Source organism: Trichechus manatus, unplaced genomic scaffold, assembly GCF_000243295.1.
Source record: "Trichechus manatus latirostris isolate Lorelei unplaced genomic scaffold, TriManLat1.0 scaffold00113, whole genome shotgun sequence".
NCBI classification, from domain to species: domain Eukaryota; kingdom Metazoa; phylum Chordata; class Mammalia; order Sirenia; family Trichechidae; genus Trichechus; species Trichechus manatus.
In genome coordinates, this window is record NW_004444049.1 from 3,233,255 (window position 1) to 3,257,394 (window position 24,140).

At 43.0% G+C, this 24,140-nt stretch overlaps 1 protein-coding gene across 12 annotated transcripts in view; it reads right to left on the reverse strand.

Annotated features, from left to right (window-relative positions):
- Nucleotides 1–24,140, reverse strand: part of PPP6R3 (protein phosphatase 6 regulatory subunit 3) — a 148,478-nt gene that overhangs the window by 75,112 nt on the left and 49,226 nt on the right. The window lies entirely within an intron of this gene.

Here is a 24,140-nt window from a genome sequence, read left to right on the forward strand (position 1 = left end):
GACACTCACCACTGCAGATTCCCTGGTCCAGGGTCTGGTAAGAACACACACTGGCTCATCACCCCAAAATGGAAACCTACAGGTTGGGTGCAGTGTCACCATCCACCTAGCGTGGTGTCCCGTCATGACCTCACCAAAAAGCCTGTTAATATCTACGTGTGCGCATTAAAAGCCTGCACTAGAAGAACCTAGGTGATCTGGAGATACACAGCACAGGCACAGCTAACTTTTTTTGATTTGGTTTGTTTCAAAAACACTTTTAAAAATAAAGATCAGAGAGGGCAAGAGGTTTTGACACCAGAGATCATACCGATCGATCCAGTAACAGATAAGAAAAGCGTGTGTGCCACAACAGGTTACTCAAGGGTCTATAAAGGCATGTCCACTTCACACAGGCATCAAACCCTGGACTTTACTGAGTGTAGGACCATACTATTTAAAACATAAGCAGAGTTTTAAGGAAGCTAAAAGAAGAACTCCTTAGGAAACAAGTGTTGGATAAAAATATCATCACAGGTGAAGCGTGGTAAAAGCTGCCCCTGTCCAGAACATCTTTAAATGCGTCAACAGAAACGCGTGGCAATACATTCACATCAACTAACAGCAACAGGGGGACCAAGACGTGTTTACGCACGAAACCCGACGGCGACGCTGGACCTAAATCAGACTCGCTATACCTTACTGACGAGGAGTCCGCGAGTGACGTGCACCCTCCACACAAGCTCGTGCGACCGTAGTCCACAATGGACGAGGGCACAGCTGTCCTCTCCACGTAATGGTTAGGCTGATAATGATGTGCAGAAGACGTCACAGAACATGCTAGAGAAGCCGTGTCACAACTCCCAGCACGTTCCACAACCACCCACAGCACCAGGCTAACGTGTGGCCTCTCCTCCAAAACCAGGACAGGGAGGGGCAGCCCTGAAGAGGCCGCTGGGGGTCAAGGTAACATTCGCTAGTGAAAGAAAGAAAGAGAGCAACCCACTTCTAATACAATTAGAAATGAAATAAGGGCAAAGATGATCTACATGTAACAGAAAAAAATTACTTTGGAAAAATGTCAGTGGGGGTAACCCTTATACGTAAAGCTTTCCTGGGTTTCAGATGTGTAGAAAACGGCAAGCAAAAAAAATTTTACTACACTATTTTATCCTAAAAAAAAATGACAAGCAAAAAGACAAAAGATAGGTTACCAAAAGAAAGGAAACCAAGGGAGTAAAGGAGAAAAGGTGGGCTTCCCTCCCTGCGAAGCGGAAGGAGAGAAGCCATTCCCTGTCTGGGCCCACGGCAGCGGCTGTCGTGCAGTCTGCTCCGCCCTGTGGGAGCGCCGTGGCTGCCTTCTCTGTGTGTTCTACGCTCTCTCCCACACTTCCTAGCAGAGCTCCTGATGACCAAGCAGCGGTGCCACGCAGTGCACCGACAAGGGGAGCTCGCTGTCACAGGCCTCGTCCGGGTTCCAAGGATGCTGATGGGCATGTGAGCGCTCATCTAGCTGAAGTAGAAAATCATCTTAAAGAACTCCAGAAACAACCTAATCATTCACGTCAGCCCGCCTCGTCTTCAAAGCTGGCCTCTGAAAGTTTGATCCTAGCATGTCTAGAGATAGACAAAATAACTCAGTTTACCTACTTTTAATACTGCAGCAAAGTAACTGACTGAAAAGCTACCAGGCGTATTCAAACACCTTCCCACGCCCCACTCACCGACGTCCTCAGGTTAATGTACTGAATTTGGCCTGTAAACCCAATTTGACAATTTCTAATATTCTCTCCGTTCAAGTCAGAAAACTGGACTAGTTAAAAATCTAGCCTGAAGCCTTTTTTAAAATTAAGTCTCATTTAAAGTAACAAGTCTTTTTTATTTGTAATCTTATATATAATGGAAAAGTGTAATGAAAAATACTAAGAAATAAATCACAAAAAAGCAAATCTGATATCGAGCTAAAAGCACTATTAGCTGATTACGAAGAGGACATTCATTCATATCAATCAAGTGGCAACAAACTACAAATGTTCCCAAACTAAGTCACACTTCTAACTTATGAATCAAGATACAAGTTATCTACCTCAAGTAAAAACCAACTTCCAAAATTTCAACCTTAAAGTTAACTATGAAATGCTGGCTGTCATGAGCTAAAGCATCTTAAGTACCCAGCACACAGGAAGCAGGCAATGCCATCCTTGAGAGCAGGGGTTGGCAAACTGAGGCCCAAAGATCAAATCCAGACACAGCCTGGGCGCCTAAGATGGTTTTTACATTTTTAAAGAGTTGTTAAAACAAAAATATGAAGAAGATCATATGTGACAGAGACCGTATGTGGCCTGCAAAGCCTAATTTACTATCTGGCCCTTTACCGAAAATGACTGCAGTCCCCTGCTCAAGAGGAAATACAGAGTTTCCACTGATGCTTTTCTTTCTGCCCTCTCCCGAATCCACAAGCCTCTCTGCCCCACAGCCATCATAACCTGCGTGGGAATAGTCTGTGCTGTGCGCTGCTAGGGTGCAGACAGCTAGCTGTCCTTCCAACCCACTCCCCCATCCTCGGGCACTCAACTAGACCACGTTTCCAAACTTCTCTGGCAGGTAGGGATGGCCACGTGACAGTGTCTTCTCCAGTGGGACATGAAACACGAGAACTTCTGTGCTCTTCCACTGAACCTGGATGGATGCTGAAGACAAAGGCACTGAGTGATGGAAGAGCTGAAAAATGGAAAGCACCTTGGTTCCCAAATCACCACACGAAGAAAGCTGCCTGCAACCCCAGCACCTGCCCGGGCCATGTGACAGTCAGCATGAAGCCATCTTCCAGTGCGTGGAGCCATCACATCCCTACCTGATGAACGCAAGTCCTCTACTCCCCCAGCCTGGAACTCTGTCTTTCGGTATACTTACTTTGAACATGAGATTTAAACACAAGAAAAGGACTTGTTTAACAATTATCAGTTATAAAACGCCCCACTCCTTTCACTTTCCACTATCCTGAATTAAGAATAGCATTTTTCAAAATGAGAACACTTTGAAACACAGATTTCCACAGTGAATTTTCTTTATACTGAGTATACTCAAAAATAAAATGTAACCAACTTGAAATGTAACCTTCATTTAAACTACAACAATAAATAAAAAATAAAATAAAATGTAACTGCAGTAGACAGCTTAAGCAAACATTATGAATTTTATCTTTTAGCCAAATAGCAAATTGGCTGGAAACCAATGGCAGGGGTAAATGAGTGACCTACCAGCTTGGTATGAAACAACAGTCACAGAGTTCAACTGCCGAGGGCCCTGAGGTGAAATAGAGCCCTTTTTTAAATGTGACTACTCTAAGAAACTCAGACAAACTGAAAGGAGCCAGAACTTCAAAATCAATACACTTTAAATCCACACCTCAGACTAGTCCTGAATAGGATTCAGGGAGAGAAGAGAACACACTTCCTTCAGTGAATTAGCGAACTAAAACACAGGCTTTTAAATCAGTAAGACGAAAAGGGAGATAGCAAAACCAAACTAGCCTCCATCCTTCTTCGAGTCTCAGAGCTATTTAGAAACGGGATTAAGTAGTTCAAACCGGGATTTTTCAAAACGGTTAAAGATTAGGTGAGCAGATGACTGGGCAGTGAACTGTCACCCGATGCCACAGCAGATGACCCCTGCTGTTCTCCGTCTGCCCTCCCCAGAACTGAAGACCCAAGTGAAAATCAAATCTTAGGTGCACAAAACAGGACCAAAGGAGGCGTCTGTTGACTAAATCTGCTCATCTCAGATCAACTGCTTTCACTAAAGACCCTCCAGATTGACTGAAACGTATCTTCATGATACCGAAGCCTGTATTTCAACGGTGACATTTTGTCTCTGAGAGAAAAGTGACGTTTTTGTCTCTGAGGTTTCCCCCAAACCTTTTTAGGACTATTAAGTATCTAAGCAGATGTGGACTCCACTACTCACTGGCCCTGAGGCCTCGGGAAAGCTCCTTCGCCTGTCTGCATCCTCAGTATCCTCACAAGTAACTGGCTATAAGGAGGCGATGAGAAAGCACCAGAAAGGCCCAGGACAGAGTCTGGGCAATCCAGACCCTGGGTAAGTGGAAGCTATTGTTCAATAAACGTGCCCACCACTGACATCAGTGGGCTTTAAACCAGGACTTCTCAAATTGCAATGGGCAGAGAATCACCTGAGGGTCTTGTCAAAACGCAGACGCTCAGATTCTGATTCAGGACCTCAGGGATCAGACCTGAGAGTCTACATTTCTAACCAGTCTCCAGGTTACGCTGCTCTGGGTTTAAGCCACTGCTCGTTACTTGTAATTCACAAAGGGAAACACTGAGGGTCATTCTAGTCTGTGTCTTCAAAAATGCAAAGAGTATATTCAAAATAACCATACAGTCACAGAAAATGGAGGGAAAGCGGGCCAGGGCAAGACTGTTGTCAGTTCAGAAACTCCCTCTGGACAAGCTGATAATACAGCATTTTCTTTCAACATGACAGAAGAAGAACGTAACATACTGTATCACTTTCCAGCAGAAGCTCAGAAAATAGTAACACCACAAACAGCTGGAGATAAACTATGAGAACTCTCCAGAGAGGAACTGCTGATTGTCCTACCCACAGATGAGCAGTAAAACTGGGAATGACAGGAAGAACATCACTGAATTTAAAGTTCAGAACCTTCTATTCATATAAAACTGTTCAAATTTAGCAATTTTCTATCCAAGCAGGTAAATTATGCTCTGCACAGTCCCAATTGAACACACTGCTATCAACTCTGAGGTAACGGTACCCAGGACCAGCTGGATTCAAGAGCAAAATCAAAGAGCAGGCCCTTGTTCAAACAGTCTGCAGAATTTCAAGACAGTGACAGCGGAGCATTAAACCAAGTGCTTCTGTGCTCGGCCCTGAGCAGCTGCGCGGGCACAGACCGGGAAGTCAGCTCCGTCTCTACGTCTAACTGCCCCACTGTATTCCTCCAGATTCCACAGCCTAAGGTGAGCAGACCATGAGTACTCATCATGAATACTCCAGACTTGTAGCACATGTGCATAAGATATTTCTAAGTTACATGGTTGTGATTACCTAACCATATGGAGTACAAACAAATACAAAACTAGGAGGAGCCCAAGAAACACACACAGGAAAGACTTTAAAACAGCAAAATGTGTTATAAACTCTTAACAGTATTTTTTCAAAATGTGCTATGAAGGCAATGGGTATTTGAAATAAAAATCTGCACGATCTTATACAAAAGCACATAAGCACACACTGCCCATCAAATTTTATATGCCCGAGGCTCCCGTAAGCACCCCCTAAAGGTCCCCTCTCTCACCACGATGGCACCGTTACATCAGAACTACGCTAGCTCCACCTGTCATCCAAGTCGGCACTGTCCGCAAACCGCAAATGTGAGTCATGCATAATTTTACATTTTCTAGTAGCCACATCAAAAAGTAAAAGGAAACCAGTGAAATTAATGTTAATAATGTAGTTTATTTAACCCAATATATCCAAACATTACTTCAACATGCAATTCTTTTTTTGGTACTTCGTCTTTAAAATTTTGTGTGCATTTTATACCTACAGTCCACCTCCGTATGGACGAGGCACTTCAAGTGCTCAAGGGTCCATGTGGCTGCCATATCCCACAGCGCAGGTCTAGTTAAATTATCACTACAATTGTGATCCAAAGTCTCTCTCTTGGTACTAAAATACCTCCCACCCCCAACCTTCTTTCCACAGCCAAAGCCAATAGCTGACAACCTTTTTCACACAAGGGCCAATTCAGGATGGGTGGGGAGAGATTATGGGCCATGTTTCACATATTTCTCTCCTTTTAAAATATAAATATACATGAGAAACCATGTACACTATATATTACAACCTAGGCAGGCATTCTCCAACTCAAAAAAGTAGGTCACAAGAAAACTACAACTGTTTTTAGCCTCTAACATCCAGAAATATTTGTACCAAGAGAAGGGACGTTTTCAAAGTTTTCATCTTGAAATAAGGAAGACGGGTGGATCTTAAATTGAGGACCACAGGTGGCTCGTTACTAGTACAGCTATAACTAGCCAAATTTAAAAACAAGCGCGTGTCCCTGGGAATTTATTTCATTTTATAAGTGGATTCAAAAATATTTTAAGAGGAAGAAAAAAATGCCCATATCACTCAAACATGTTGTAAGACAATATTTGATCAATGTGGGGGAAGGGGGAAAAACTATTAATGTTAAAAGGAGCCCTGGTGGCACAGCAGCTGCTCCGAGGGACAAAGAGGTGGCAGGCTGCTTCCGTACAGACTACAGTCTTGGAAACCCTATGGGGCAGTTCTACTCTGTCCTACAGGGTTGCCATGAGTCAAAACTGACTGAACGGCAATGGGTTTGGTTTGGGTTACTAATGTTAAATGACACAGAATCCCCTCTCGTCCTGAAGAAAACTGAGCCCTCGTGGCCTCCACTTAGGACCTAAAACAATGTGCTTATCCTCAAACGGCAGGCACGTTTACACCTCTGGCCGTGCTTCCGAGCAGTCTGGGATCAGAACCAACACGCTGCGGAAAGGCTGTCCTCCCAGGCTCATCTCACACCAGCGTCCAGACACCTGGGCTCTCAGGACTGCTCTAGGCTGGGACTCAGGGAGGCGGGAACTGACCTGGGTGGTATCTGACCATTGGGCTCAAGGAGGGTGTGGCGTATACACTGTTGGTGGGAATGTAAAACGGTACAACCACTTTGGAAATCGATTTGGCGCTTCCTTAGAAAGCTAGAAATAGAAGTACCGTATGATCAGCAATCTCACTCCTTGGAATATATCCTAGAGAAATAAGAGCCATCACATGAATATATATGCACACCCACGTTCACTGCAGCACTGTTCACAACAGCAAAAAGATGGAAACCTAGGTGTCGATCAATGGAAAAATGGATAAACAAATCATGGTATATTCACACAATGGAACACTACGCAACGATAAAGAACAACGATGATTCCGTGAAACATCTTATAACATGGAGGAATCTGGAAGGCATTTTGCTGAGTGAATTTAGTCAGTCGCAAAAGGACAAATATTGTATAAGACCAATATTATAAGAACCTAAGAAAAACTTTAAACACAGAAGAAAACATTCTTTGGTGGTTACAAGGGTGGGGAGGGAGAGGGGAATTCACTAACTAGGTAGTAGACAAGAATTATCTCAGGTGAAGGGAAGGACACCATACTCTACAGGGGAAGTCAACACAACTGGACTAAACCAAAGCTAAGAAGTTTCCTGAATACAACCAAAAGCTTTGAGGGACACAGTAGCAGGGGCAGCGTTCTGGGGACTGTGGTTTCAGGGGACATCAAGGTTAAGTGGTATTACAAAGTCTATTAAGAAAATTTCTGCATCCCAGTCTGATGAGTGGCATCTGGGGTCTTAAAAGCTAGCAAGCGGCCATCAACGATGCATCAATTGGTCCCAACTCACCTGGAGCAAAGAAGAATGAAGAACACCAAAGACACAAGGAAAGTAGTAACCCACGAGACAGAAAGGGCCACATAAACCAGAGACTCCATCAGCCTGAGACCAGTAGAACTAGATGGTGCCCAGCTACCACCAATGACCGCCCTGATAGGGAACACAACAGAGAGTCCCTGATGGAGCAGGAGAAAAGCAGGGTGCAGAACTCAAATTCTAGTAAAAAGACCAGACTTAAAGGTTTGACTGAGACTGGAGGGACCCCAGAAGACATGGCCCCCAGACTCTCTGTTAGCACAAAACTAAAACCATTCCCGAGGTCAACTCTTCAGACAAAGACTAGACTGGACTATGGGACATAAAATGATACTTGTGAAGAGTGTGCTTCTTAGCTCAAGTAGATAACATGAGACTAAATGGGCAGCTCCTGTCCAGAGGCGAGATGAGAGGGCAGAGAGGGTCAGGAGCTGGTTGAATGGACATGGGAAATCTGGGGTGGAAAGGAGGAGTGTGCTGTCACAGCATAGGCAGAGCAACTAGGGTCACATAGCAGTGTGTGTATAAATTTTTGTATGAGAGACTAACTTGAACTCTAAACTTTCACTTAAGGCACAACAATAAAAAAAAAAAAAGAAGTATGTGGGTGGTTGGTTGGCCCGCTGAAAGCTGCATGCCACTAAGAAGGGCACAGGAGAAAGCATCTATAAATAGGCGAATGCAGAGTCACTTTGAAGGGAGGTCACCTCGCAGCGCTGTAAGTTAGCAATGAGCTTTTCCTCCTAACAGTAAAGCTCAAAGCCTAGGGAAATGTTATGATTTTCACAAGAGGCAGAAACATGGACCACCACAAAGAAGAATCTGGGCTTTGAAGGTAGTTCTTGCTAAGTACTAAGGAAAAGGATTGCGAAAAGGCTTGAAAGTCCGCCCAGTCCTTTAGTCTTGGTCACACCACCGCCCCTAGCCCTCAAGACCAGACTAATTAAATCCAGTTTGGATCAAATTATCAGAGTGCCTATTACACAGAGGCAATGCATTTCTTTGGAGGAGAGGGCAATATATACTCAGAGCCAGTTTCATTGTATTTGCTTTGCAACTGCTTCTTTCAAAGAAGGTATCAAAGGCAATCAACTTCCTACATACAGGTCTTCCTAAATCTTTCCAGTTTTAATTTGTAACTTCTCTGATATTTCAGCTTTTCTTTGAGTGGTAAATAAAGGAGCCAAGTCTGTTGAATGAGCTCTGTTAAACAATCAACAGGTAATTCTGGAGCATTAACATACACTGCAATGAGAAATACAGGAGTAATATGATCAGTGGTCCCTAGCCTTCTCAACAAAACTGAGAAACCCACAGTAATAAACACAGAGAACATGAAGGCATACACTCCAAGCTTCTCCCATAGAAAAGGAGCTCAATGAAGGGGGACTCCACCAGAAAAGACTTCACTATACAGGATGACTAAGCTGCCCCTCAAGAGATAGGTAGGATGTGGTAGGTGATGGAGAAGCAAAAAGTATCCCAGGCCAGGAGAAACACCTGAGAGCTCAGAGGATAGGAAGACCTTAAAGCTTCAAGGAGATTCATCACAGGGAGAAGGTCCCAAGGACAAGAAATAGCCTTTGGGATGGTAGGAGACATCACGGCTGGCCATGCAATGCAAGCTTGTTGCAGAAGCAAGGAGGGAGCCAGGGAGAGTTTTGACTGAGAGAAATGCACATTAAAATATCTATTAAAAAAACAAAACAAAACAAAACTCGTTGCAGTCAAGTTGATTCCGAGTCATAGTGACCCTATAGGATGGAGTAGAACAGCCCCCATAAGGTTTTCAAGGAACGGCTGGTGGATTCGAACTGCCAACCTTTCGGTTAGCCGCCTGAACTCTTAACCACTGTGCCACCTTAGTAAAGGTTAAACAAACTGTTTTAATAACATCTAGAAAGAAGCAATTCATTCTGAACTGAAGTCGACAGGGGAAGGCAACCGAGAGCAGACGCCATGTAAGCCGTAGAAAGGTCCTTTCAACAGAGGTGGCATTCCTAGGAAGGAAGGAGAGCAAGCTGTCCAGGCTGTCCTCCGTATGTCCAAGCATTTTCATGTGGTGTAGGAACAGGAGTGGCTGAAGGTAAGGCCACCAGGGTGCCAAGACATAAGCAAGGAAGTCAGGTGAGGCTAGGCAAATGAGTGACAAGATCAAATGTCAACAATGTACAGATGGGCTGGAGAGGGATGAGCCCCAAAAGCCAGCGACCAACCCAGAGACTCACTGAAGACAGCGAGGCGTCCTAACAGCCTCTGTCTGAAAACCAAAGTGCCCCTGAGAGATCTCACGTGAAATGACCGTCGTCCTCCCATTCACCCATGCCTCCTCAAAGCCGGATTTTCACATTTCCTATATTTCTCAGCTGCACTTTGGTATCAGATGATATTAATTCATGACTTGCCTTTGGAATTCTGAGCGGCCTGGATGTGCAGGACCCTCAGAAAACCAACGTCTAGGTACACCAAGCATGCTGCGAAGACAGGAAGAGCGGAGCGAGACGTGCAATCTTAGCGCCCACCTGATTTTCATACGAAAAAAGCCGACCACCAGCAAGAAAAGTCCAGCCGCACTTTCGTCAACTAGTACAAGTCAAAGCGAATACAGAAATGTGCTCTACAAAGCCCCCTTATGCAAATTCGGATGCACATAAATTTCTGTGCATATTTTCCACAGTTTAAAAAACTCCAGCTGAAGTACATGCAAAGCCAAGTTATTTATACTAAGAACAAGTTTTTTTTTTGTTTTTTTTTTTTGTTTTTTTTAAAGTGAACTGGGAGGTTGGGAAGAAAAAAGGCAAGTAATGAGGATGACACAATGGTAGTCGAGTTTTTGCCAGCAGCCTGGCAGAAATCAAGGAACAAAGGCCAGAAAAACCCAGGAATGTGAACTGGATCTAGCTGTCTCTTCTGTGTGCGTGTGTGTGTTGGAGGGGACGGTGTGTGAATACAGGTAAGAGAGTATGGTCAAAGTCAAAGTCAAATCAGAAAACTACCGGCCCTAGGAAGAGGGTATTCCATCCCAAGCATCCACGATTCTCTGAATCTCTGAAACCCAGGTAGGACCCCAAGAGTCAACAAATCTGAGTCAAACATCAGAAAGAAGTGGCACGTAAACAGAAAGCAAGAGGCAACAGGGTTGCTATCAGCACAGCTAACATCTGCAACAACATACAAACACAAAGTTTCTAAATCTCTCAAGCTGTGGGGAGGAAGGGTCCTGAGCAAAGAAGAAATGGCATGAAACCTACACAGCAAGAAAGGTAACTCTGTATTTACCTGGGGGCGGGGAAGACTTGGGAAATACAATTCTCCCAAGTTTTCACTAAGTGAAAGCAAGCTGCACTCAACTTTGTGTCAATCAACTTGAAGCAAGTGACAATGATCACTTTATGACTCACAGATCTATGACAGACAAAGCCTCCCTGAGTGGAGCTAATGGTTTGCTCTCATCTACTAACGGAAAGGTTGGTGGTTTGAACCTACCCAGGAGCACCACAGAAGAAAAGCCTGGCCATCTGCTTCCGTAAAGATCACAGCCAAGAAAACCCTCTGGAGCTCAATTCTACTCTGTAACAAATGGGTTCGCCATGAGTCAGAGAAGTCTTGACAGCACCGGATTTTATTATAGAGAACATGTCCAAAGACAACAGCCTTTCCAAATCAAGCGGAGACTCTATAGCATATTAAGATTCCTTTGAAAAAGGGTCAAAAGGAGGATTCATGCCTCATACCATACACAAAACTAATTCAAAATGGAACAAGGGCCTAAATGTTAAATCGCCACATCTTTCTCCCACAGAGCGGCTGGTGGGTTTGAACCACTGACCTTCAGGTTAACAGCCGAACGCTTACCACTGTGCTAACAGGGCTCCTAAAACCACAAAGTTCTTGGGAGAAAATAGAGGGGCAAAGCTATGGGACTTTGTATTTTCTAATGACAGACTGCCAAACACAATAATTGCACAAGCAGCTGAAGAGAAAATAGATCACAAGGACTTCATGAAAATTAAATACTTACCTTTATCAAAGGACTTTGCCAAAATAGTAATAAGACACCTACAGACTGGGGAAAAAAATCTTCAGAAACCATATATCCAATGAAGATCTAATAACCAAAATATACATAAAACTTCAACAACAACAAGATGTCAAATAACCCAATCGAAAAAAGGGCAAAGGACATGAACAGACACTTCACCAAAGAGGAGATGCAAGCAGCCAACAAACACATGAAAAGATGCCCATCATCATCAGCCATTAAACCAAAAAAACCCAAACCCACTGCCATCAACTCAATTCTACAGAGTAGAACTGCCCGTAGGTTGCCAAGGGGTGCCTGGTGGATTCAAACTGCCGGACCTTTTGGTTAGCAGCCATACTCTTTACCACTATGCCAGCAGGGTTTCCTCATTAGCCATTAGAGAGATGCAAATAAAAACTATAATGAGATACTACCTCACCACTGCAAGAAGGGCAATGATCAAAAAAAATAGAAAATAACAAATGCTAGCAAGGATGTGGGGAGATCGGAATGCTTATCTGTTGATGGTAGAAATGTAAAGTGGTACAACTGTTGTAGAAAACAGTGTAGTGATTCCTCAAAAAATTAAAAACGAAACTACTATATGACCCAGCAATTCCACTCCTAGGTATATATCCTCAGGACCTAGACGCAGCGACACGAACAGACATACGTACATCTATGTTCACTGCAACACTACTCACAATAGCAAAAACGTGGAAACAACCTACGTGCCCATCAACAGGTGAATGAATAAAAGAAAACGTGGTACATACCTACAATGGAATACAACTCAGCCATAAAGAGAAACGAAGTCCTGATACATGCTACGACACGGCAGAACCTCGAAGACATTACGCTGAGTGAAATAAGTCAATCACAAAAGGACAAATATTGTATGATCTCACTTACATAAAAGGATAAGAATAGGTAAATATATAGAGACCAGTGGTTACTAGTGGTTGCCAGGGGCAGGAGGGAGGGAATCATTCTCTGGGAAGTAGTGAGTTTTTGCCTATGGTGAGGGAAAACGGACATCAATTAGAGGCAATGGTTATACAACTTGACTAATGTAACTGATATCACTAAAAGCTACAGCCGGAAAAAAGGTGCCATGGCAAATGTGATGTCATATATAATTTTTCACAACAACAAAACAAAAACAAACCAACAAGAGGTACAGCTGTTGATACTACTTAGCTACAACCTAACCCTCATGGGATTCGTTTTCTTGGTTTGACAGCTTAGGATCATGGTTTCATGGGACAATCCAGTTTCTGTTCTACCTCCTAGTTTGGTGAGTAATGTCTAGGGTCTTAAAATCTTGCAAGCAGCCATCCAAGATACCACTGGCCTCTACTCGCATGGAGCAGCAGAAAAAGGAGACCCAGGAATCAGCGAAGGAACTGGACTACAGCTCTAATTGCCTCCATGAACTACTGTCTCCTGTGACCTGAGATGAGACCAGCAGAACTGGATAGGGCCCGGCTACAATTACTGAATGTTCTGATCATGGACTCAATAGATGGATCCTGATCAAAAGGGGGGTAAATCTGGAATGAAATTTCAAACCCCTAAGAATCCAGACTTTCTGGACCCATTAAGACTACAGTAACCCCTGAATCTATTGCCCTGAGATACCCTGAACCAAAACTATCCCCTGAAGTCATCTTTAAACCAAATAACAATTTAGCTCAATTAGTAAAAAATGTTTACTTTGAGCACTGCTGTTTTTTAAAGAATTATCTGTATGAGATCAAATTGACAACAGTAAACTCTAACGCACAGATAAGAAGTTTAGGAGGCAGAGAGTCTAAGTTAATGAAGGTGAAATAATTTGGGTATAGTATGAACGACGACAACGTACGAACGTAACCAGCATCACTCAACTGTACGTGCACAAACTGTTGAACGGACGTATGTTTTGCTGTGTATATATTTTCACAAAAAATAAATGTTTAAAAAGGTCAAAAAGAAACAGGCTTCAGAATGATTAAGAAAGAGCTAACAGCTGCTATCAAAGTTTATTTTGTAGTTATAACCAATTCTACAGCAGAAGAGAAAACTGGTCAATTGGTCACAACAGTCTCTCAACAGCCCCCTTTTAGCTTCGACTGTTATCTTCCATTTTCCTCCCTCACCACACTTTTATCAGACTGGGCAGGGCCACAGCGCATCCAGGACTAGCCACCCCTAGACTAGCAGCAATAAAGTGATAACTTGCAGTAACGGGTTTCCATCGTGAACAGGCTACCAGTATGCACCCTAATGTTCAAGACAAGGAAAAGCAGGTCCATGAACTGTTAAGACAGACTGCTCTGGGACAGACTGCTCAATGGCCCTTAATCTGCACAGCTTCTGACGAAATACAAGCTTCAATCTCTTCTAGCCATTCCACAGTAACATTAACTCTCCTGGCACTGCAACTTTCTATTAGAGGTGAAAACAGATTAATGGCAACTACCAATTATCAAGTGCCTAGCATACACCAGACTCTGGGCTTGATGCTTTTAAATACGTTATCCCAACTCACAACTTCAAAAACACATCAAGGGAACTTTTGTGACTCCACTTTACAGATGGAAAAAGGTAAGATTCTGAGAGGCCTCATGAGCTAGGAAACTGGAACTCAACACCACGTCTGTCTGGCTCCACAGTCTGCACTCTTCCCCCTACACCAAACGGCCTTCATAAGACCAGTGTGGGAACACCCGTCGAGCAAGGGGCCAGAGCGGCAGGTATGAAGAGCATCGCCTGGCGCAGGCAGCCAGCCCGCATGTGCTCTTCCCCACGGAGGACAGCAGCGGCAGGGCAGTCCGCAATCCAGCGGCTCTCAGGACACACTCGCGAACGAGAACCCCATGGCTCTGTGCACAGGGTGAAGAGTGACTTTACAGATCAGCTGGTTGGGCAGCTCAGCCTGAATGGCACAAGTGGTGAGCTCAGCTCTGTGGCCCATGGCCCCCATCAGTGCTGACAGACCAGAATAACATAGGCTCGTCAAAATTACAGAAAACACAAAGCTAGGAGGGATAGTTGACGTCGGACAAGAGAGTCAGCATTCAAAAATGACCTTGAGAAAACTAAATTCACCGTACATGGATAAAGTGAAGAAAAGAACAAAAAAGTCCTAAGATTTTAGCTGATTATACGCTCAGTATAAACTTGTATCATGATGTGGCTAATAAGCAAAGTAACCTCAGGATGTAGTAACAGAGGATTTGTGTCTAGGAGATACTAATCCTGCTGTAGCCTGCCCTGGTCAGATCACACCACATCAGGCAATATCCACCACATCCTGCAACATCACATCCTGGGGGAACATGAAGAGACTGCCAACCACATGGCACCCAAAAAGATGACCTGGGCGACAGAAGGGCTCATCACTCGGGATAATATAAGTTTTGAATCTCTTAAAGCTTTTTTTTGGGGGGGGGGGAATAGAGGAACATATAACATATATTCCAACTATAGGGTTGCTATGAGTCAGAATGGACTCAATGGCAACGCATTTGGTTTTATCACGTATAAGAGAACACCTATCATGTACAGCTCCCAAGGATCAAACGAGAGCTAATCAGTAGACAGCATAGATTATTTGTGATCAGTGGAAGCAAGAGCTCGCTAAAGATGGGCGCCGTGCACACGTGCAAGGCCCCGCTCAGCAGGAGGCGCTCTGGCAAAGCCTGGATGAGACCTATCAGGCAGTGGCAGAAGTTTCTGTATGGAAAGGATGGTGTGCTAAATGACCACAATATTGTTTTTATAAATCTCTTCTCAAAGACCATCCGATATAAAATCTACAATGCATTGACATGGAGCCTCATCAAGAAATTTAAACGGATTATGCAAGCCTTCCAGACACTTGGCAGACGGAGCCACACCCAACCCTCCAGGGCTCTAGAAACTAGAAAAATAACAATGAAGGACAAAGAGGAGAAAAGGAAACGAGAGCCAAGGAGAATGCCAACAAATTGGTGAAAAGATGAAGACAATGCAGAAACCGTTCAGGAAGTCCAACATTCATATAACAGAAGTTTGAGAAGAACATATGATCCACAAACCACCCCAAGTCTAAAAAAAATTTTTTTCCCCCAGAGCTTAAAGAACATGATTGCCCCTCTTGTTGTTAGCTGTCATTGAATCAACTCCAGCTCATGGTGACCTCAGGTATAACAGGATGAAATGTTGCCCAGTCCTGCACCACCTCCATAATCCTTAATATGTCTGAGCCCAGTGTTGAGGCCATTGTGTCAATCCATCTCCCTGAGAGATCTCCTCGTTTTTGCTGACCCTCTCCCTCATCAAACACGTCCTTTTCTCCCCCTCAGGCAAACGCCATCAGGAGCGGTGAGACAGACCCACTGCACAGAACAGAACGTTGTGAAACTGCACAGCGTAGGAAACGTACAACGTAGCCTGAACTTTTCTAGAGAAAGAAAAGACACTAAAACACGGGAAATCAGAATGATATCGTTTTCTCAATAGCAATTCTAGTAACGAACAACACTTTCAGACACTGAAGGTTCAAAAGATTTATTCACGTTTTCTCAGGAAGCTACTGGAAGACGTGCTTCACCAAAACGGGGCAATAAACCAGGGAAGAGGAAGACCTGGAATACATGAAACCAGAGGTCCGGCACAACCCAGCAGTAAAGACGCCTCCCAGTTGAACGATGAGGGGAAACACCAGGTCAACAGCTGCACAGAAGGTCCCAAGAGCAACCAATCCAAAGGAAGGCATGAGGCAGTGGGTCTGGAAAGGATGTGTCCAAGAAGATGAAGCTGACAGATTGCATGATGTATCTGACCATGCTGGGAAGAACTTTGCAAGTCGGAGATTTAGGGAATAATTAACAGAAAAACACAGAAAAGGCAATTATTAACTCTAGAGAAATTAAAATGTTATACAAAAGAATGTAATCATAGTTTAAAAGGCTGCATTACTGACTTAGAGCAATAACTAAAATATGCATGCCTTTAAATACTGATTTTAGCCAAAAGCTGTGCTTTAACCATACTGGAAGATGGGAGAGGGAAGGAGGTATATGTAAAGAGCTAAAACCTCATTTTCATAGCACACACTTTAGAAATATGCAAGTAAATATGAGAAAACAGCTAAATGAAGGTATTAGCCCCTAGCAAGTACAGGCAGTCCCCAGATTATGGACATCCGACTTACGAAGAACGCACTGCCATAAAGCCTATTATATTAAAAATCTGAGTTAAATACAATAGTTCTTAATAAGGAACACACACTACTTTGTGATGCTCATGAAAACACTGTGCGGTTTGGCAGTGTTTCTTAAGTGTTTTATATGGACACACCAAAAAAAAAAAACCCAAACCCAATGCCGTCGAGTTGATTCCAACTCATAACAACCCCACAGGACAGAGTCAAACTGCCCCATTCGGTTTTCAAGGCTGTAACTCTTTACAGAAGCCAACTGCCACGTGTTCCTCCGTGGAGTGGCTGGTGGCTTCAAACCACCAACCTTGCATTCGAGCGCTTTGATATGTGTAGCATTTTTTAATATGCTTTTATACGCATTAAAAAAAAAAAAAAAACCGTTGCCGTCAAGTTGATTCCAACTCATAGCAGTCCTACAGGACACAGTAGAACTGCCCCACAGAGCTTCCCAGGAGCGCCTGGTGGATTCCAACTGCCCACCTTTTGGTTGGCAGCTGCAGCACTTAACCACTATAGCACCAGAGTTTCCTGTATATGCACAGAAAGGTAAAACACATACAACACACTAAGACAAACACTGGACGAACTGATGCCAAATAAGAACCGTATGTACCTGTTCCGACTACCTACAAATTGGAGTTAGACTTAGGAACAGACCTCAGTCCTAACCTGGGGACTGCCTGTAATCTGGGGATGGGGAGGGGTTAGGATAGAAAAGACTGGGGCAGATTTTCATTATAAACCTTGTGATACTATTTGACTTTTTAAACTATGTATCTTTAACAGTATGACAAAGTAGAAAATTACCAACAAGAAAATGTAAGAGCACTTAGTACACTGCCTGGCCCAGTAAAGTACACACTCTGTAAATGTACGCGCACTCTGAAAGCAGGGTACCGCGAAAGATGAGCTAACCTGCCACATCATACGGCTAGATACGCCCAGGAGGGGGCTAGAAGGTTCCTGTGTACAAAAAACAAAAAATCCAACCAACCAAACCACCCAGCAACTAAAGCCCCAACGGTACCTCTTTGTGTTTAGACAAAGAATCAGCCCACTCTTTCTGCCTTCTGTGTGTGACCAGCCTGAAACCCGGGGCAGCTGGGGGGACAGCACTGAGACTCTAATGGTATAAGCAGAAAAATCTCAGAATCTATTTTTTATACCAAACTTAGGTGGCTATCCTGAAGCAAAGAGTATTTCAAAAATAAACAGGAAATAACTAATTTTTCTAATAAATATCTTTCAAATCTAACTAACTCAGCCACACTGGCTTAATTATCCAGCTCAGTGGTCAGGAAACCATGCCCCACAAACCAAAGCCGGTGTGCCACCTATTTTTACACAGCCCACAGGCAAAGAATGGTATTGACATTTTTAAATGGTTGGGGAGGGGGGAATGAAAAGAATAATATTCTACGGCCATGAAAAGTCTATGAAATTCAAATTTTAGTGTCCATAAATAAACTTTAACTGAATACAGCAACCCTCGGGGGTTCACAAAGCATCTCCAGCTACTTCCCACTCTGCCGGCAGAGGCGGACAGCTGCACCAGAGGCCACCCGTGGGCCTCTCACAGCTCTGCTCTACAGCTTGGCTGGGCGCCCTACAAACCACAGTGACACATTACAAGTCAACTGCGTTTTGAGCGCCACAAGTTGTACCCATTTTACTAGCGCACACCCATCACTTCAAAACAAGAAAACATTCGGTTCCCCATGCTGTGCTTTAAAGGCACAGTGGGACACAAATTATTTTGTAATCAAATTAGATGGTAAAGCACTGTGTTTATTACACACTGATACTAAACCTCTGCTAAAAGAATACAATGTACATCAACGCTGCCAGACTAAGCACTCATCACAATGTTACCAACTCACAGGAAAGCAACAATTTAAAACAATATCCCACCACAGCCCAATTTCTTCACAAAAAGGAAACCGAAGCTGTAACCAAAGTTTAAGTTTCTAAGTGGCTTGTTAGCGAAGCAAGGAAAGCCATTTACCAATGGTGAGTGAATTACATCATGTTTGACTGCAGCAGCTAAAGAAACAGGTCCAAAGAAAATAAACTTGTTAAGACTACTAGCCTTTTGTCAGGAACAGCGGCTCACGGAGGTGAGGATACTGGCAGCAATACCAACATTGTTGTTGCTGTGTACCCATGAGCCGATTCCAACTCATAGTGACCCCACAGGACAGAGCAGAATTGCCCCATAGGGTTTCCAAGGAGCAGCTGGTGGATTTGAACCACCAACCTTTTGGTCAGCTGCCTGAGTTCTTAACCACTACACCACTAGGGCTCCTAGTCAACTAAAAAAAGGCAAAGCGTGGTCTCCTGGACAGTTCACAGAGCTCACTGCCACCACTCAGTTGTTTGAGGAGTCAAGGCTGAGCTGGAAGTGACTAAAGAATAAGCCTCGAATCGTCTGTGTGAAGCAACTACAGGTGGAATGTTTTCAAAGTAGGGCTTCAAACTAGTTCGTTTAGTTCGAACCCCTGCTGAGAATTTGCATTTGTAACACTTTCCCAGGTGATGCTAACGCTGCTGGTTAGGGACCAATTCTGAGAACCACTAGTGGAGCCCAAACCAACCCAAACCCTGTGCCATCAAGTCGACTCCAACTCACAGCACCCCTACAGGGTTTCCAAGGCTGTAAATCTCTACAGAAGCAGACTGCCACATCCTTCTCCTGTGGAGCCGCTGGTGGTTTTGAACCGCTGACTTTCTGGTTAGCAGTCAATCACTTTAACCACTGCGCTTACTAGGGCTCCTTACTAGAAGAGCAGTGGTTCTCAAAATTTATTATATATAGGAATCACTTGGGGATCTTGTTAAAATCCCCTGGCGATTCTTATGTACCCCAAGTGATTCTTATGCATAATAAATGTAGGTTCTGATTCAGTATATCTGGGGGTGGGAAGGCAAATTCTCAGCAGAGGTTCGAACCAGAACGACCCATCTTGAAGCCCTATTTCCAATAAGCTGACAAACGACTCAGCTTCATTGGAATTGGCTATTATGTGCTACAACTGATGGTGGTAAAATAACGCAAAACTTATACTACGTTAAGTCATCTCGACAACAAACTGTTCAAATCATAAGTAACATCAAGCTGCTTTATATACTTCCTGTGCTGTCAAATGTTAAAATAAAAAGTAAGATGTCCATCTTCATACAAATTTGCAGCGGATCTATTTTATGAGCTCAAACTACAGTTAAACAGCATTTTTCAGACCTTGATGTGAGTGCAAAGCAAATTTCCATATTTCAAAATACATTTAACTGTGCAGCTGAGGAGCTTCCACCTCACCTTCAGCTGGAAGTGATGAACGTGCACTGTCATGACATGCTAAAAGGCAAAGAACAAGAATAAAATAGAATTCAACAAATGCTTCTATATGGTCAGTTAAAACCACAGGCTTTGGATAGATATCACCATTTGGCAGTGTGTGAAAAGACATTTCTAAAGATAAAATATGTTAAAAAAAAAATCTTACCATCTCAACCCGGCGTTACTGGCACGAATCAAAAACACTGGAAATAACAAATGTTGGAGAGGCTGTGAGGAGATCGGAACTCTTATGCACTGCTGGTGGGAATGCATAATGATACAACCATTTTGGAAAATGATATGGCACTTCCTTAGAAAGCTAGAAATAGAAATACCATACGATCCAGCAATCCCACTCCTAGGAATATATCCCAGAGAAAAAAGAGCCGTCACACGAATAGACATATGCACACCCATGTTCATGGCAGCATTGTTCACTATAGCAAAAACATGGAAACAACCTAGATGCCCATCAGCAGATGAATGGATAAACAAACTATGGTACATACACACAATGGAGTATTATGCAATGATAAAGAACAATGATGAATCTGTGAAGCATCTCATAACATGGATGAAACTGGAGGACATTATGCTGAGTGAAATAAGTCAATTACAAAAGGACAAATATTGTGTGAGACCTCTACTGTAAAAACTCGTGAAAAAGTTTACACACAAAAAGAAACAATCTTTGTTGGTTACAAGGGATGAGAGGTGTAGGGGGGAAATAGATTATAGGTAAGTGGTAACTGTGGTGAAGGGTGAGACAGTACACAATACTGGGGAAGCCAGCACAACTTGTACAAGGAAAGGTCGTGGAAGCTCCACAGACACATCCAAACACCCTGAGGGACTGAACTGCTGGGCAGAGGGCTATGGGGATCATGGTCTCGAGGAACATCTAGCTCAACTGGCATAACACAGTTTATAAAGACAATGTTCTACATTCTACCTAGGTAAGTAGCGTCTGGGGTCTTAAAAGCCTGTGAGCAGCCATATAAGATACTCCACGGGTCTCATCCCTTCGGGAGAAAGGGAGAATGAAGACAACAGGATACAAGGAAAAGATTAGTCCAAAGGACTAATGGACCTCAGCTATCAAGGCCTCCACCAGACTGAGTTCAGTACAGCTAAGATGGTGCCTGGCTACCACCACTGACTGCTCTGACTGGGATCACAACAGAGGGTTCTGGACAGAGCTGGAGAAGGATGCAGAACAAAATTCTAACACACCAAAAAAGACCAGATTTACTGGCCTGACAGAGACTGGAGAAACCTTGAGAGTATGGACCCCGGACACCCTTTTAGCTCAGTGGTGAAGTCAGTCCCGAGGTGCACCATTCAGCCGGAGATTGGACAGCCCCATAAAACAAAACGGGACTAATGAGGCACAGCAGTCCAGGGACAAGGACTAGAAGGCAGAAGGGGACAGGAAAGCTGGTGATAGGGAACCCAAGGTTGAGTAAGGACAGTGTTGACATGTAGTGGGGTTCTTAACCATTATCATAGGGCAATATGTGAACTAAATGTTTAACAAGAAACTATTTTGTTCTGTAAACCTTCATCTAAAGTGAGAACAGCAGCACAACTGGAAGAATGTAATCAACGTCAATGAATTGTATATGTACAAATTTTTGAAATGGTGTGTCTTTGGCTATGTATATTTTCACCAAAAAAAAGTCCTCCAAGGCCAAGCAAGAAGGGAGCATGTTGACATGTCGTAGGGTTATTAATAAATGTCATAAAACATATGTGTACTGACTGTTTAATGAGAAAATACTTGTTCTGTAAACCTTCACCGACAGTACAATAAAACAAAAAAAGTTTTTAAAAACTGCAAAAAAAAAAAAATCTCATTACAGATGAGTATTAACAGATGTGATGAACATTTGCAATTAATTTTGATGAGAGGGGAACTCTTAACTTTGAATCCCAATTAAGTGAAATGCTATCCTTCCAGAAAAAGAATTCCACTCTTCTCAATACAGATCTGTATTACAAAAAATTAAACTCAACTGTATTATTTTGAATTTCACCAATAAAATAAAAATTTCCAGTACACACTACAGGGGAAGTCAGCACAACTGGACTAAACCAAAAGCTAAGAAGTTGCCTGAATACAACCAAACACTTTGAGAGACACAGTAGCAGCGGCAGGGGTCTGGGGACCATGGTTTCAGGGGACATCTAGGTCAACTAACATAATAAAGTTTATTAAGAAAATTTCTCCATCTCACTTTGGTGAGTGGCGTCTGGGGTCTTAAAAGCTACCAAGTGGCTATCTAAGATGCATCAATTGGTCCCAACTCACCTGGAGCAAAGGAAAATAAAGAACACCAAAGACACAAGGAAAATTATTAGCCCAAGGGACAGAAAGGGCCACATAAACCAGAGACTCCATCAGCACAAGACCAGTAGAACTAGATGGTGCCTGGCTACCACCGATGACCGCCCTGACAGGGAACACAACAGAGAGTCCCTGATGGAGCAGGAGAAAAGTGGGGTGCAGAACTCAAATTCTAGTAAAAAGACCAGACTTAACAGTCTGAGACTGGAGGGACCCCAGAAGACATGGCCCCCAGACGCTCTGTTAGCACAAAACTAAAACCATTCCCAAGGCCAACTCTTCAGACAAAGATTAAACTGGACTGTAAGACCTACAATGATACTCATGAAGAGTGCGTCTCTTAGCTCAAGTAGATACATGAGTCTAAATGGGCAGGTCCTGTCTGGAGGCGAGATGAGAAGGCAGAAAGGGACAGGAGCTGGCTGAATGAACACGGGAAATCCAGGGTAGAAAGGAGGAGTGTGCGGTCACATTATAGGGAGAGCAACTAGGGTCACAGAGTAGTGTGTGTATAAATTTTTGTATGAGAAACTAACTTAAAATGTAAACTTTCATTTAAAGCACAATAAATAAAATAAAAATTTCATCAATAAAAAAAAAATCTATGAAAATTCTGTTTTCTCTCATCACATAAGTACCTTCATAATGTCTTTTTTTTTTTTTAATCTCTTGGCCCACAAAACCTAAAATATTTAACATATGGAGGTTAGCAGTAAAAACATAGGGTGACACCCCCAGTTTAAAGCAGCTTCTCCCTCGAGTGCTGTTCATCTTTGGGACCTGTTCCTGACAACCTGCACTGATTCTAGGACTCCTGAGACTTCTGGACAACTTCGTAAGAGAAGAATGCACCTATTCCGAGTGTGGGACAACATGCTGATGAGCAAAGATGAGGACAACAAAGAAAAGGAGAAACAGCTGAAGGTAAGGAATTATTCTGTAAGCTGCCAAAGCTTAAGGTCTGTCAGCGCAAATAAAATAAAACAAAAAAAGATGGAGTAAGACAGACGGAAAACCTTAAAATTATTATCCTGAGAAATGCCTAAAATTTTAACTCCCATCACCAAATAATTATGGATACTTATTATGAAAAAAGCTCTAAAGATACAAAGTAGAAGTCAAAATTTCTTGTCAAAGTGCTTACAGTCTAGTTAGAGAGGAAAAAAGATCCTAAAATACTTTAATGAGCTACTCCTGAGAGTTCACAAAACCCTGCTAATTCATAACTGAAGTCACTTCCAAAGTTCACCTTTCAGCCAAAGATTAGACGGGCCTATAAAATAAACAATAACATGAAGAACGTGCTTCTTAGTTCAATCAAGTACATAAAACCAAATGGGCAACACCTGCCCAAAAGCAAAGCTGAGAAGGCAGAAAGGGACAGGAAAACTGGACGAATGGACACAGGGAACCCAGGGTAGAAAGGGGTAAAAGTGCTGACACATTGTGGGAACTGCAACTAATGTCACAAAACGATTTGCATATACATTTTTGAATGAGAAACTAATTTGCGCTGTAAACTTTATCTAAAGCACAATAAAATTAAAAACAAAACAAAACAAGATTCTATAGAAGAATCCTGATCAAAGCGGGGGAAAATAGAGAAGAGAATTTCAATTTCACATGAATCCAGACTTTCTGGAGCCATAGAGGCTGGATGAACCCCTGAAACTATTGCCCTAAAATAATCTTTAAACCTTAAGCCAAAAATATCCCGATCTCATCTTAAAACCAAACAATAGCTTAACTAGTAAAAAG